Here is a 16253-nt window from a genome sequence, read left to right on the forward strand (position 1 = left end):
TTACTCTTTTCCTCTTACCCCATATCCAGTCCTTCCAGCAGTTCTGTCTACCTACAAAATGAAATCCCTAAATTTTACATTTTTCTCCTCTCTTCCTCTCCTCCTGAACCAAACTATCACCTTCTCTTACTTGGACTCATGCATTGTCCTCCCAACCAGCCTCCTGCTTCCTCCTGTGATCCCCTTAGAGCAGTTCAAATTATTAAGTCCAAGTGCAAATCAGATCATTCACTTTTCTGTGTAAAAACCCCAGTAACCTCTCAACAAATCTATCTTTGCTGGGGCTAGGGAAGTGGCTCAGTGGGAGAACACTTGCCTCACTTGCAGGAAACCCTGGGTTCAATCCCTAGCCCTGGGACCATCTTTGCCTAAAAGGTCCTACATCTTGAGCATCCTGATGAGCTCTCCAGCCTCATCTGACAATGCTTGTTTGTAAGGCCCTTCCTGCACTCTTCTATATACCCTTGGACCAAGCTCATCCCACTTCAGGGTGTAGATTATTTTCTCTTCTAGAAAGTTCCCTTTTCCCAAAACGTTATGTGGCTGGCTTCTCTCCTTATTTATGTCTCAGATCAAGCAACATCTCCTCAGAGAGACCTTCCCTAGCCAAGCCATTCTCCCATCATCCAGGTGTGTTGACCTCATTTGCTAGCGTGGTCATCTTCACTGACTGGCCTCCTGGTACATCTTTCTGGCTCTGCTTGCTAGAGGACAAGCCCTGTAAAAGCAGGAATCCTGTCAGTCTTGTCCACTGTTGTGTCACCCACTTCCTAGAACAGTGCTTATCACATGGGAGGCAATAAATAGGCATCTGTTAACTCGTTTGACTGGGTGAATGGATGGATGTAAGGACAGACAAATGGATTATGGAGAAACACACCATTGCTTTATTAACTAGCTTTCTTTTTTAAAAATTAATTAATGTATTTTAATTAGGTATATATGACAGCAGAAGGCATTTTGATTCATTGAACACAATTGCAGCATAACTTTACATTTCTCTGGTTGTATATGATGTAGCGTCACACCATATGTGTAGTTATACATGTACCTAGGGTAATGATGCCCATCTTATTTCACGACCTTTCCTGCCGCTATGCACCCTTCTTCCCTTCCCTTCTTTCCCTCCCCTTAACTAACTTTCTTGAAAAGACTTTTACAAACACCATTTTATTAGTCTGCATACAGTGAAGCCAGATTCTAAGTTTAAAGACACATTATGGTCATATTAGTTGGGGACCTTGAACAAAACAAATAAACTTCCTTCCTGTGACTGTTTTTTTTTCATACTTGAAATCAATGGTAGGAACAATCTCATAGGATTAATGTAATTAAGTGGAGTAATAATAAAGTCTGACACATAATAAACGTCATGCACATTTCACTATTATTTGGTATTACAGCCTCTCTGTAGAGCAGGAGTGGGCAAACTATAGTACACATGTCAAAACCAACATTCTGCCTATTTTTGTAAACAATGTTTTATTGGATCATAGCCAAAATATTCATTTGTATATTGTCCATGTTTTTTTTTTGCCCCATAATAGCAGAGTTGATCAGTTGCAAAAGAAAAGCAATAACATAATGTTCACAAAACTTAAAACATATACCAGGTGGCACTTTACAGAAAAAGTTTTCCAACCACTGTTCTATGGCTTAACCCAGGGGTTTATTTAAATAAGCATAAAGAGAGCAATGACAACTCTTTATAGTCACATCTTGCTGAATTTTTTAAAAATGCCACCCTCAGCCTTAAAATCTGGACCCTGGTTTGATCTTGTGGGTCTCAAATAATCCAAAGTTGCTTAGAAGCAAAAGGCAAAGCTGTGAGTGCCCAAGGATGAGACAGGCTGCCACACCTATGAAAGACTGAACAGCAAGTCACTTCAGCAAAAGCACACTGCTAATGGCTATTGTCAACTCTCCCAGTAATCTCCTTTGTAACAGACAGAATCTTAGTAATTACATATGGTCCACTTCTGGAACAGTCCATAGAAAAACAGGGTTTTCAAAGAATATCTTAAGCTTATAAGTGAAGTGGCAGTGCAGATATATTGACTCATCAAACCTTTCAATGTCAGCTCCTGGGCTATGCCTCCAATTTCTTGTGGCACAACACTGCAGGCTGACTCACACCAAGCTCAACTCCAGTCCAACCCCATTCTCCTTTGCCTGCCTCTACTGCAGAGATTGGAAAACAAAACAAGCCCCCAGCATTGGTTTCCATGAGAAACACTGATAGGTTACAGTTTTAGACAAAGAGATGTAAACGAGTCAGACACTGTGGGGCACACCTGTAATCCCAGCTACTTGGGAGGCTGGGGCAGGAAGATCACAAGTTCGAGGACAGCCTGGGCAACTCAGCAAGACCATGGTTCAATATACGAAATAAAAAGGGCTCAGGAGATGGCTCAGTGATAGAGTGCTTGCCTAGCATGCATGAGGCCCTGGGTTCAAGCCCCAGTATCACCAAAGAGGGGAAAAACCAGAAAATATTTAGGCAATTTCCAATTACTGTCTTGAATACAAACATAGTGATGGAGCTACTGACAATTACTGTGATTATGAGGGAACAGAGACATCAGAATCATCATGAGACTTTAATCTAAACCAACATCAGCAGTGCCTATATATATGGTGTAGGGAAATAAACCACTCTATGTAACCCACTCTGGCTGTGTTTTCTGTTATTTCTAACATTTTTTTTAAATGATATGTTTCCCAAACTGAGGAACTAATGAAAGCAACGTATTATAAGAGACAGGTTGTGGTACTAGAAGTTTGACCCATTTATCCACACTTATTAATGAGAGAACTTAGTGGCATTACGGTCATTTGCCTACTCTGTAATTCCAACTGTTCAGCTATTTCTGAGGGTTATTTAAAGCTCAGGTCCAAAATTACATGTGAACATAGTTATAAATGAAGTCCAAAGCTCTGTGTCACTATGGTTGAAGATCTGCCACCAAGGAAGATGATTTCAAAATGGAATCACAAATAGTCAATGCTCCAATACGAAGGGAAGAGAGAGTAAAACATACCATACTAAATAAATTGCTTTGGCATATTTTGAATTGTTTATTCAGAGAAATGGTAGACCTCTGTGGACACAGGAATGACTCTGAGATGCTACACTTTTGTAAAATAAATTTATACCCACACAAAGAGAATTCCACAAGTGAAGTAAACAACCAGGGGACATAAACAGGCTTTGCTCTCTGATGTACCCCTTAGCATCTAGGAGGAATTGTTCCACAGGAAGAAGAGCATGAGAGTCCGACACTTGGCCTGGCAGAGGTGACCACAGGTGACTGCTACCTGGGAGACTTCATTTGCACAAGGAGAGAACCCTTGCTCAATGTGCAGGTCCTCCAGAACCCTCCACAGCCCAGGCCACCTCACTTCCTCTGTAAGCCCAGGCTCTATCCCTTCCTTTACTTGGTAAGACTCAATTGTCTAGCCTTCCTCTTGAGTCTCATGCTGTGTGTTGGCTCCAGTGTTTCACTACATAATGAAATTTCTTATGTTTTTTCCCCATTAATCTATGAACTGATGTTCATTTTATAGACTCAAATTATCACAACTTCAGAGGGAAAAGAGTAAATTTAAAACTTCCCTACAGGGGGGTAGGAGTTTAATTTGCTTTATATTCTCTCTGAGCTTATCTGCTTCATCAACAGGAGTAGCTGGTCAGAGACGTCAACTGCCCTGTTCGATGAAAGAAAAGAGTATTTAAATAAGGGTTAATCATGCTTGCTTAGTATTGGAAGTAAAGGTTTGTCTGTTTTGAATTAGTTTAGGGTCCTGATTCTGCTAGTGCTGAATCTGCTTCTTCAATTTTAGAAATAAAATGTTAGGATTTTTAATGTGTGAAAGGAAAAAAATACATTAAAATATAGCAATAATCTTGGCATAATGGCATTATATAGCATTTACCCCAACTCTCAAAGAAAATAACTGTTTAACTGGGCCAAGAAAGAAAAATATGCAAGACTCGAGGCTATATTAAAGAGAGCACCATTTTCTATGTGGGAATATATATTATTGATGACCAGATGTTCTTAAAAAAAATCTGTTCTTAACCCATTTAACTAACGTAATCAAGACTAATTTTAACAGACCAGATTTTTTTATACTGAATATCTAAATAGCCATGTAGTAATAAGCTAGCTTAAGAAATATAATAAAAAACATCTTTAAGGTCTCCTTGTACTCTTTCCCTATCCATCTCCTTTCCTTCCCACTAGAGTAAACTCCATCCTGGATTTCTATTAACCATCCCCTTCCTTCTTTGTGGTTCCACCATAAATGTGAAATTTGTATGTGTGTGTGTGTGTGTGTGTGTGTGTGTGTGTGTGTGTGTATTCCTAAAAGAAATTATTTAGTTTTGCTTGTTTGCTAACTTTACTTATGTAGAAGCATCCTGTAAATACACTTAACATTGTTTTGATAATCATTCTTGTTTATACATAGTTATATTTCATTCATTTCTACTGGCACATAGTACTTCATATGTCAATATGTCAAGTTTATTTGTTCATTCTTCTGTTGATGAACATAAAGTTATTTCCAATTTTTTTTTGCTGCTATGAATGTCACCATGGTGCCATGAATATTCTTATTCTCTCCTGATACTCAGGTACAAGTTTCTTTAAGGGTATACCTAGAAATGGAATTTTTAAGGCATTATCTTCATCTTACTTGAAATTACCTAAATATTTTCCAAAGTGTTTATAGCAATTTATTTACCTCCTACAACAGTGTATGAGTTCCCATTTCTCCACATCTGTGTTAGTCAACTTTCTACTACTGTAACAAAATGCCAGAGACAATCAAAGTAACAAGAGAAAAGGTTTATATTGGCTCACAGTTTTGGAGGTTTCAGTCTGTGGGCAGTTGGCCCCACTGCCTGTGGACCTGTGATGAGATAGTACATACACTGTGGTGGGAGCAGGTGGCAGAAGAGCAGTTTGTGGAACAAGCTACCAACCTCATGGAGGCCAAGAAGGAAGAAGAGGGGATCAAGGGCATTGCCCCAATTACCTAACTTCCTTCTACTAGGCCCTACATATCAAAGGTTCTACTACCTCCCAATACTGCCTCCGGCTAAAGACCACACCTTCAACTCACAGGCCTTTGTAGGGCATTCAAGATCCAAACTATTTCAACATTGTCACCAAATACTGGTATCATCAGACCTGTTAGTTATTGCTGATATTGTGGATGTGAAATGCCATCTCGATACTTTTTCTGGAATATACCAGACATCCCCTGACGTCTATGTAGTCAGCTTCTTCACCTGAGGTCTTTGCGTATGTGACTTTTGCAGGGAGACAAAAACAACAATCCAGTTTCACTTTGCAGTCTCTGGCTATTTCCAATTTCCTTTCCCCCCTTTATTTTTCCTTATAGCACTTATCACCCATGGACAATGGTATAGGCTGAATTGCGTCCACCCAAAACTTATATGTTGAATTCTTAACCCTCCATAACTCAAACTATCTAGAGATAGGGGTTTTGCAGAGATAATTAAAATGAGATTGTTAAGCTGGGCCTTAATCCAATAGAAGAGGTGTCCTTAGAAGAAGAGGAAATTTGGACACAGATGCGCAGAGGAGAGATCAAGTAAAGACACAGGGAGAAGACAGCTGTCTCACATGAAGAGAGGTCTCAGAAGAAACCAACCTTGTCAACACCTCAATCACAGGCTTTTAGTACATAGAATTATGGAAAAATAAATTTCTGTTATTTAAGTAATTGATTCTCTGGTCCTTTGTTACAATAGCCTTAACAAACAAATAAAGGCATTTCCCAGTTTTCTAGCATATCACGTATATTGCCTTTGAGAGATTCTGAATTTATATGGAAATCCTGATCTGATCTCCCAATCTTCCTAGGCTCTATTTTCACCTTCAGTGCATATGTGACCTTCTAAAGTCTAAGCATTGGACCACCTGGAATCAGTAGATACTCCAGATCAATGCCAGCTTTAGAACTTTGCTTAAGACTCTGAACTCAAACTTCTCTGTCAGATCTTAACCATTCCATTCTTCTTCCTCAGCTACACAACACACTGTGTGAATGTGCGTGCACACGTGCAGCTTGCTGGGTATTATCAGATGTAAATCAGGAAAAAATTTTGATAATCGTATTGACCTTACCACCAGAAATTTAAAATGCTTTAATGCATGCATGTGAATAGCCTCGCTAGGATCTACTGAATCATAATTGCAAGCACCTAGCACAAAGTCAATATTTTGGCAAGCTCATTCTAATGTAGCTGGTATACCAATTGATTGGAAGGAATCACTGTCTGAGTTGGATGTCTTTTATTCATGGTGAAACTTCTAATGTAAGGAGAAAGTTCAGCCACACATGTTTGATACAGAGATGCTGAAATGCAATAGAGTTGAAACTTGCTTTGAAGGTATTAAATATCCATGTTATTTCTGGCTCAACATAATTAATATTTTTATTCTAAACTTAATGTACTCATCATTAATTGGTATCTTGAGATATATCCTTCCTACCTTTTCATACATTATAAAAGTGATAAAATGAGCAATTTCTACAGGATGACTTAGAAGGGGGTGCTTAGGGCCCACTGAGATAGTGCAAATTTAAACTAATCCTACACGTTCGGTTTGCAGACTGTACAATGTAAGTTTCAGTTTTCTGCTTCCTGCCGACTAGTTTCAGCACATTGAAAGTTTACTAAAAATTTGAAAGAGCAAAATCCTTATTTCCTGAGCCGTGCTGTGACAGACCTGTGATGCTGAAGTTGACAATCAGTGAACGGCGAGGATGGGGAAAGATGTGCGTTCTCAAAGTACCACTAATCAGGATTCTTTAAAAAGGTTATTCCTTTGGATGTCATGCAACCTTTCTCTAACTTAGCAATTATGACAATGTTATTAATATTATTTTTACCTTTCAAATAAATCTTATTTTCTTAATAAGCAGCTATCTATTTGTTTTTTCAAGAGGCATTCATTGAGCATCTGCTATTTGCTAGGCTTTATACAGAACAATATCAGATATATGACTCCTGCCATAACTTTTTTTATTATTTGTGCATTTTAATTATATATAATAATGGTTTTCATTGTGGTAATATACTTTCATGCAATAATGTTCTTTGATCAGACCCATCTCCCATTCCTCTCCCTTAACCTCCCCTAGTTCCTCTCCCTGATGCCCTTCTTCTTCTCTAAGTTTCCCTACTACTTTCATCTCATTTTCCCCTAGGGGAAAACAAGGAATATTTGTCCCCTGCGTCTGGCTTACTTTGTTTAACATTATAATCTCCAGCTCTATCTACTTCCCTAACAATGACATGATTTTATTCTTCTTTATGGCTGAATAATAATTTTGTGCACATACAACCCATTTTCTTTATCCATTCATCAGCTGATGGGCACCTAGGCTAATCCCGTAATTTCTGCACTAACCTTTCACGGCTATTTAATAGTGAGTTTTTTAAACGCTCTAGGTCACACTTTAACTGGATGAGAAACCAGTCCTCACACTCGGCTGAACCATTTTTGCATAACATGCACTTGGGAGTTTTCTTGGGCCCTTGGACATTACAAGGAACCTTAACATGGGGGAAAGGTGATAATGTCTACTGGAGTGCTGGGGTGACAGAAAAATGAAAGCTTCAACTAAAGCCCGATGATGAGACTATTTTAGCTAAAAGAACCAAATGGAGCCCTTTTTGTATCCTAAGAAAACTATGTCTACACGCAGAGAAGAAAAGAAGAGGCTCAGAGACTGAAGCAGCTTGAGGCAGTTTTTGAAAAGAGACTTTAGTTCTTTTTCCATGGCTCATAAATAATTGGGAGATTATGTAATGGTTTGGATTTAAAACTTTGCATAGAGTTTCTCCAATACTAAGAAGGTCTACTTGAAGATCCACCGATGTAGTCAAGTGGGAAACAGTTTAATTGGAAATATTAAGTACTAGATAGACCTGTCTACTTACTTCACCAACTGATCTAAAAATGCTGCTGAACTGAAGTGGTTCTTGTTAGAATGTCCACAACTCTCTTTGTGGCTTTAAAAAAGCGATTGCAGCCAATTCCTTTGCAAACATCTTGATATGGGCCAATATTGTTCTGTATCCCACTTTACTTTTTTAAAAATTTTTCAAATTTGAAAGGTATTCATCTTTGGCACACCCACTCCATTGGTTTACAAATATTCTTATTCTGAATACCTCCTTGGCCTGTGTCAAGTCATCCAAAAGAAGTCACATGACCCCTTTCCTCCAGGATAAGTATTATCAGAACAGAATGCTTTCTAGGTGGCTTTTCTCCATCCAGAAAATCTGCTCAGACCTTTCATGACTTTTAATTCCCAGTTGATGTTGCCCACATGGCTGACACACAACATCACAATTAAGAATTTACACAGCTCCACAGGCCTCTGCCCGTCTGGAAGCTCTGAGGTCTACATAGGCCTGACTGGTTTTCCAAGGAAAAGAGAATCTATTGCCCCTGGCCTAACCCCTTGACTTCCAACACCTTTAGCTACAGAAACCACAGCTCCTAAGGCAAATCCAAGGAAGCAGGTAGAGGGCACCTGTTAGTTCCTACCAGCCCTCCACCCACACCTGTAAGTTCTGATGCAGAACCCACATTACCAGGCAAGACTTCTCTTCTTCATGAGTTCCCCTGGAAATGAGAAGGGAGCAGAGAACTTCTAATAACAGAGAGCCTCAGAAAGTACAGGACCACAACTCTCAAAGCCTCCTTGGCCTCTGCCAAGATCAGTGGCAGAGCACTTGCCTGGCATGCTTAAGTCTCTGAGGTCAATCCCCAGTACTACAAAACAAACAAAAAAGGTCATGTTAGTTCTTTCCTCCAGTATAGGTATCCTCAGAACAAAGTTTTTTAAAATTTATTTTTAATTTTTATTTGTTCCTTTTAGTTGTACATGACAGTAGAATCTATTTGATATATTTATATGAGCATGGAATACATCTTATTCTAATTAGGACTCCAGTCTCGTGTATATATATGATGGTGAGATTCACTGTGGTATACTCATATGTGTACATAGGAAAATTAAGCCAAATTCATTTCATTGTCTTTCATTTTCCTAAATCCTAACCTTCCCTTCATTTCCCTTTGTCTAATTTACTGATCTTCTATTCTTCCCCTCTTCCAACCTTGTGGTGGGTTAGCATCCACATATCAGAGAGAATATTTAACCTTCAGATTTTGAGAGATTGGCTGATTTCACTTAGCATGTTAGTCTCCAGATCCATCCAATTACTGGAAAATGTTATAGTTATTCTTATTTATAGCTGAGTCTGAGTGATATTTCATTAAATATATATATACCACAATTTCTTTATCCATTGATCTGTTGATAGGCATATAGGTTGGTTCTACAGCTTAGCTATTGCGAATTGAGCTGCTATGAACATTGATGTGGCTGCATCACTATACTATGCTGATTTTAACTTCTTTGGATATATACTGTGGAGCGGGGTAACTGGGTCAAATAGTAGATGCATTCCTAGTTTTTTGAGGAATCTTCATACTGCTTTCCAAAATTGTTGCACTAATTTGTTGGAGTCCCACCAGCAATGAGTGAGAGTACCCTTTTCCACACATCCTTGCCAGCATTTATTATTACTTATATTCTTGAGAAGTGCCATTTGGGTTGGAGAGAGTTGAAGTCTCAGTGTAGTTTTGATTTGCATTTCTCTAATTGCTAAAGATGTTGAACATTTTTTTCACATATTTGTTAACCATTTGTATTTTTTTCTTTTGAGAACTGACTGTTTAGTTTCTTTGCCCATTTATTGATTGGGTTATTTGGGTTTTTTGGAGTTAAGCTTTCTGAGCTCTTTGTATATTCTGGAAATTAACACCTTATCTGAGGTGTGATGGTAAAGATTTTCTCCCATTCTATAGGCTCTCTCTTCAAGCTGGGATTGTTCCCTTTGCTGTGAAGAAGAAAACAAAGCTTTTTCTAGGAGGTTTTTCTCCCTATAGTCAATAGAAGTGACTTGCACAATTAAGTGGCTTTCCTTCAAGAAAATAAATCTCAAATCCTATCTAAGCAGGCATTATGATACACATGCATTTCTGTTCTAACCACAAAGTCACCACATTTCTGTGAATAGCAGCACACTTCTTGTTCCTTCTAAGTGGCAAAACAAGGAAGGTTTGAGGCTAAGAAATTCCATTGACAAATTCCTTCTCATATTTTTTCAACTTATTTTGAGCAGGAAGCTACATAGTTTTGGGGGGGTTTTGTTTTTGTTTTAATAGGGGGCATTGTTCCATGGTGCAATGTGTACCAAAGTAAAAAATAGCTTATTCACATTTAGCCTAGAAGAAAATCTACATATTATCAGAAGTGATTATTAGTTGAGGCTAAAAAAAAAAAAATAGCAGATGCGAAAGCCATCAAATTGTGCAGGCTAATTATCCCCTACCTTTGAAGAAGTGCAAAGGTCAAAAGGCTAATATGTAGCTTAATCAGAAAATTATGTAAATTAGCCCAAATCAAACAAATCATATAACCCCCATAATCAGTAAAATATGTAGCTCACTAGCAAATCAAATGAAATTTCCAGCGATTTGATCAGTAAAGAAGAAAAAAATCTAAAATCCAGGTAAAAGTTACATTTCGGATGAAGCTGATTTCAACATGCCAGTGAGTAAACACACAGCATTGGAAACAGGATATATCTTTACAAGAGTACGTGGGAACAATTCAGGGGAAATCACTGAAGTATAAGCAATAGGAAAGCAGTGCTTTTAGTCTGTTGAGTGTCCCAACACTTAGAATAATGCCTTGTTCTTAGTTGGTCTTTAATACATGTTTGTGAGTGAATATTAAATGAATTGTTCGAATAAAATTGTCATGAGAAGAACACAACAATATAAGTGTCAATGTAAGAAAAAATACATCTATGTACCACAATCTCAATTGCTTCCCAAATTTATTGTATGTACATGATGTTTGTAACCTTCCACCCTACCAAATATAGATAAGTAAAAAAGATAGCACTGAAATTAGTTTATTAAAAAATCAACAATAATAAGTTATTTGTGCTTATAAAAATCCCTATACTGAAGGCTGGGGATATAGCTCAGTAGGTAAAATGCTTGCCTAGTATATACAAGGCCCTGGATTCAACCCCTAGCACCACCACCAAAAAAAAAAAAAAAAAAAATCCTATATTGAAAGCAACTTCTTCATCACACTAGTCATATTAAATACTTCTCCTAAGTATGTGGAAACAAATTTTTAAAATAGGATGTTTTTGTTTTTGAGTCAACATGAAGTAAAATTCAAATATAATTGATTTGCAGAGTCAAAATTCATCTATTTCAAGTCATATCTTATTCTTACCAAACACTGTTATTATCTTGCAGTAATAACATTCTAAAATGACTGCTTTGTATCTTTCTACATAGTAAAGACACCATCATTGTTCTTTGACACTCAAAGAGTACCACTCCTCTGAAAATATTTCCCTTGTGTATTCCCAGGTGTGAACATGATATACTCAGGAAAAAAAAAACTTTTTATAGGGAATACATTGGTATTATTTACCATATTCCAGGAAAAACACTCAAGGCTAATTACAAAATTGTAGATGTAATGACACAAGTGGAACACTACTAAAAAAAATAATATATGGATGAGAAAACAAAGGCAGGGGAAAATGTGATATGGAAGATAAGATGAATTAACAGTGAAGTTACTTCACAGAAGGCAAACATGAGGTATAGGCACAGGTTTCCAAGCTTCCTGACATCCAAGACAAAGAGAAAGACATGTTGCATTATACTAAATATAAGTCATAAACCAGTCAGGAAAACAGCCATTCTTGGTACTGAGAAGAAAGAGAAAAATCTTTCCTTGATCCTCACAGTAAGATAGTGAATATTATTATAAACAATACCCTCAACAGCATCTTTCCAGTCAATAGTTATGAGTAGCATAAGGACTTTTTATAGGACATCCTTCAATATGAGGGTGAGCCACCAAAGAGTAATTCAATAAAATGAATGAAAGAAGCACATGGTAAGGTCCAGGCACTACCAGGACTCATCTGGTCTAATCCAGAAATGGATTGCAGCATGTTTATAGGAGTGGACAGGCCTCAAATCCTTCAGCCAATCTCCACAAATGCTGTTCTATGAGCTTTTAAAAATAACTAAGAGGTACAGGTTCAAAATCCTATTTCTTGATCAGGACAAATATAATATAACTATTAGATGCTACTAGGTCCAGATGAGTACAGAATCAGATACAGAACTAGATGCATAATTTTCAGAACCTTTTGCAAAAATGAAACTGCGGAAACTTTTGTTCAAAATTATTAAGAATTTCAAGTTGGGCATGGTGGTGCTAGCCTTTAATCCCAGCAATTTGGGAGCTTAAGACAGGCGAACCACAAGTTCAAGGCCAGTGTGCTCAACTTAGCAAGACCCTGTCTCAAAACAAAATTAATTAATCAAACAAATTTTCAAGATGATGACAACAGAACATTAAACCAACAATGAGTTCCCTCTGAGGGTGATGGATCACATCTGTGGAGCCAGCCTTGCCTATATCCTTTAACAGTCAGATTTTTCTAAGACATGCTCTTAGATGGCCTGGAAAGAACACCCTCCTTCCCATGGAGCAGGCCTCCTCCCACAGTGAAGACCCAGGTTCTCCCAGTCTATTTCATAGATGAATCAACAATCTTGGCATCCAGAGCTGAATCTCAATGACAAAAACAGGGAAACGTGGGCCTAATATTTTAAACCTAGACAGCTATAAAAATGAATGTTATCCAATGCCTACTTTGGCATTGAGGATCAAATAAAACTGGAACCACTGGTTACCCCAACTTGAATAACCAAAGTCTATCTCAAATTCATAAAGCCCCTCCCACGACATTGCACCTATTCTAGAGTTGAAAATCTGAGAGGTCAAAAAAAATTATATACTTACCAGTTACCTTATATTCTTACCTCTAGACTTTGCTGGGGTTTAAGGTACAGAATGTAATGGCTATGTTCAGCTCAGGGCCCAATGCGTCATAAAACTCATAGCAATAGTTCAACAGACATTAAGTAAACCCCAAATGAGTATCATTATCCCTAACACAGAGGATCAGTTTTCCTAAATAAAATGTACTATGTTAAAGGAAAGAAAAAAATATTCTCTATGAATGATGAAAAGAAATATCCCCAAAGAGGCCCATGACCTAAAGAGCAGGAATAGCTATCTTTGGTGTGATCCACACTCTTCTGAGGCCGTGTCAGCCTATGAATAAAATAATCATGATTAATAAGACATTGTGTTTCCTCATATAATATAATAAAATGACTCTTATTGCCTTAAACAACCACAGGGAAGAAAATATAATATTAAGCAATGATAGTACATTGTCTGAGAAATATCCCGGAATATATAATTTAAAATGACAAGAAAATGGAATTAAACAAATAGGAGCCACATTTTCTCCTCACCCTTAAGAGCATAGTCAGGGATGTGACAAAACAAAATTCATTCTCTACCCTCCCAGATACGAAAGGACATCTTATTTGTAGCTTTTGTAGAAAAGGCACCAAGATAACAAACAGAAAAACCAATTTCACCCGAGGCTCTGGGCAAGCTAGAGGAATCCCATTAGATTCAGCAGGAGTGTCGGAAAATAGGGCCATGCCTTTCTCCAAGCTAGTTTTCCCATCAAAACTACCAGCATAGTATTCAAATTTCATTTTTTATTTTATGGAAAGCTACTTCGATATTATTAGGTTTGTACTTCCTCTCAGGAGTCAGTATTCCCTAGTAGGACATAAGCTCACTGATAATAATTTGATTCATTTTTGAAATATCTGTGGAACAAACACGTGGAGGAAATAAACAAAGAAAAGAGAACTAGCTGGGTTAAAGGGGTTGTCGATAATCAAAACTTACATTCAAAGGTGAAACTTTCAAATAATAATTAATAAAATATATATGTATAAGAAATATTTATCATATTAACTGTTACAAAGATTAATATGATAAATATTTCTATATATTTATGCCTCATCTCTTTCCCTTAATGACATGGGCCTTAGCAAATTAAAAAAAAAAAATTAATAGAATTAAATTTTTTCATGGGAAATGGAGAAAAGTAAACATTCAAAATACAACAATAAACCAAGTGGTTGGGATTGAGTGAAAAGAATAAGTCTAATCATCCTAATAAACAGAACTAAGAGGATGTGTGTTAAGTCACGTAAGTCATTTTGATATGAGAAGAGGAAAGCCACTACTTTCCCAAGGGAGATAAAGCTTCTAACCTAGAACCAAACCCAGATAGGAATTTCCCCTGTGAGAGGGGAGGAGGGATCACTCAGTGACAAGGTGGACAATGTCTTTACAATTTCAAAGCAAATGCAGGAACATCTGTAAAGATAAGGAGATTAAAGAAACAAAGTAGTCGCTTTACATATCAAGAAAAACTTCCTAAAATCAGTGATCTTAGAGCATTAGTTTCACAGAACTTTGTCTATACATAAACATATAGAATCAGAGGTCAGTAAAGGAGACCATATAATCTTGCATAGATTTTGATAGGATTTTTCCCTGTATTCTATAAAAATGCATAATAATGGTCAAATTAGCAACAATGATTTTAAAAAACATTAATTTATGAGTATTAACTATACTCCTAGTTCTGGGGGAAGTCCTTCACAAATATTATCTTATTAGCACTCGAACCAACATTAATAAATACTATCTGATGTTTACTAAGGAGGAAACAGAAAGGTAAAGAAAGTTGGTCCCAAACTCATCACACAGTAAAATCAGAATTAAACCTTATATTTTTCAACTTCAAAGTAGCATCATCTTAGCCATTGAATCCTCTGGCATCCTTAGCAACAGTTATATCTGAAACCCACTTGTTCCTTCATGTTAGATTTTAGACCAGGAGACTCAAAGGTGCATTTTATTTTAGAAGGTAGAATAAAGTGTTGATAGTATATTTAGAAGAGTGATAATTCTGGAGCTTTGATATTCTATAATTTATTTCCTAAACTGCACTTTGAAGCCATTGAAATGATATCATACCCAAAGAATTACTTGAAGGAACTTGCCCTAGATCAGAGTTTCTTATATAGACTTAGCCTGGAAATAATGATGGAAATGAGAAATATTTGTCAAGAGCCCTAGGCAGCTATTAGTCGAATTGCTATACAAAAGACTGATTATAGCTGGGCATGGTGGTGCACACCTGTAATCCCAGCAGCTTGGGAGGTTGAGGCAGGAGGATCATGAGTGCAAAGCCCACTTCAGCAAAAGTGAGGTGCTAAGCAACTCAGTGAGACCCTATCTCTAAATAAAAACTACAAAATAGGGCTGGGGATGTGACTCAGTGATTGAGTGTCCCTGAGTTCAATCCCCAGTCCCCCCTTCTCCCCCAAAAAAGACTGATTATAAAGTCCCATTCAGAAAAAAGACTCAAAGCCTATAAAATTTAATAATAAGTAAAATTTAATTTACCAGCTAAGAAACAGACTTCTCATCTGTCCTCTGTGTATCCCCAACCAACGCCAAACCATAAAGGAATGGTGGTGAGTGGATGATGTGGCTGCTAGTCCTAAAATCCAAATCCCCCACAGGAGTTTGACAGAGTTTGGGCTTTACCCAACATTCCAAAGTAAAAAAACATGCAGAGTAAAATATAAACTCCATATTCAAGATGAACTTTCAACTTTTACTAGGTGTGACACCCAAGGAAATTATCTGTTTTTATTTTGATTTGGTCTCAATAATCTTTATTGATTTCAGAGTTAGGAGGACTAAGAACTTGGGGGAAAAAAGAAAATTAATTCAAAATAGTCATGGATTCATAGATTTTCAATTCTTCAAAATATGAGAGAAACATCTCTGGTGAGGCAATTAGATTTAAGAATGTCCTTCATTAATTAAAAAAAAATACTTGAAGGCTGGCATTCCCAAACTCCCTCTTGATCCTTTGCCTCAGTTCACTTGGGGATATAAGCAGGATTGAAGACTGTTCCATTTAGGTAAGCGTGAAAGGGAAAGACGGCTTTGATGTCACCTACAGGCTACAAATGCTGTAGTTTTTTTCTTTTCCTAAATGCTGTCCTATCATGCAACGTTACTGGATTGTGATATTTCCTAGATAATCAGTTCTAACTATGGAAGTGGACAGGAGAGCCGGGGGAGGCCATCACAATACCACATACCTCTAGAACCAATGGCTGGCTGTG

At 37.3% G+C, this 16253-nt stretch overlaps 1 protein-coding gene and 1 non-coding gene across 5 annotated transcripts in view; one reads left to right on the top strand and one right to left on the bottom strand.

Annotated features, from left to right (window-relative positions):
• The window catches only part of Rasgef1b (RasGEF domain family member 1B), a 553928-nt gene that overhangs the window by 289423 nt on the left and 248252 nt on the right, over positions 1 to 16253 (bottom strand). The window lies entirely within an intron of this gene.
• On the top strand, positions 2404 to 2472 carry Trnaa-agc (transfer RNA alanine (anticodon AGC)). Its single transcript has one exon. It is a non-coding gene; the product is annotated as a tRNA-Ala (tRNA).

The sequence above is a fragment of the Ictidomys tridecemlineatus genome, chromosome 9 (assembly GCF_052094955.1).
Source record: "Ictidomys tridecemlineatus isolate mIctTri1 chromosome 9, mIctTri1.hap1, whole genome shotgun sequence".
In the NCBI taxonomy this organism is placed as follows: Eukaryota; Metazoa; Chordata; class Mammalia; order Rodentia; family Sciuridae; genus Ictidomys; species Ictidomys tridecemlineatus.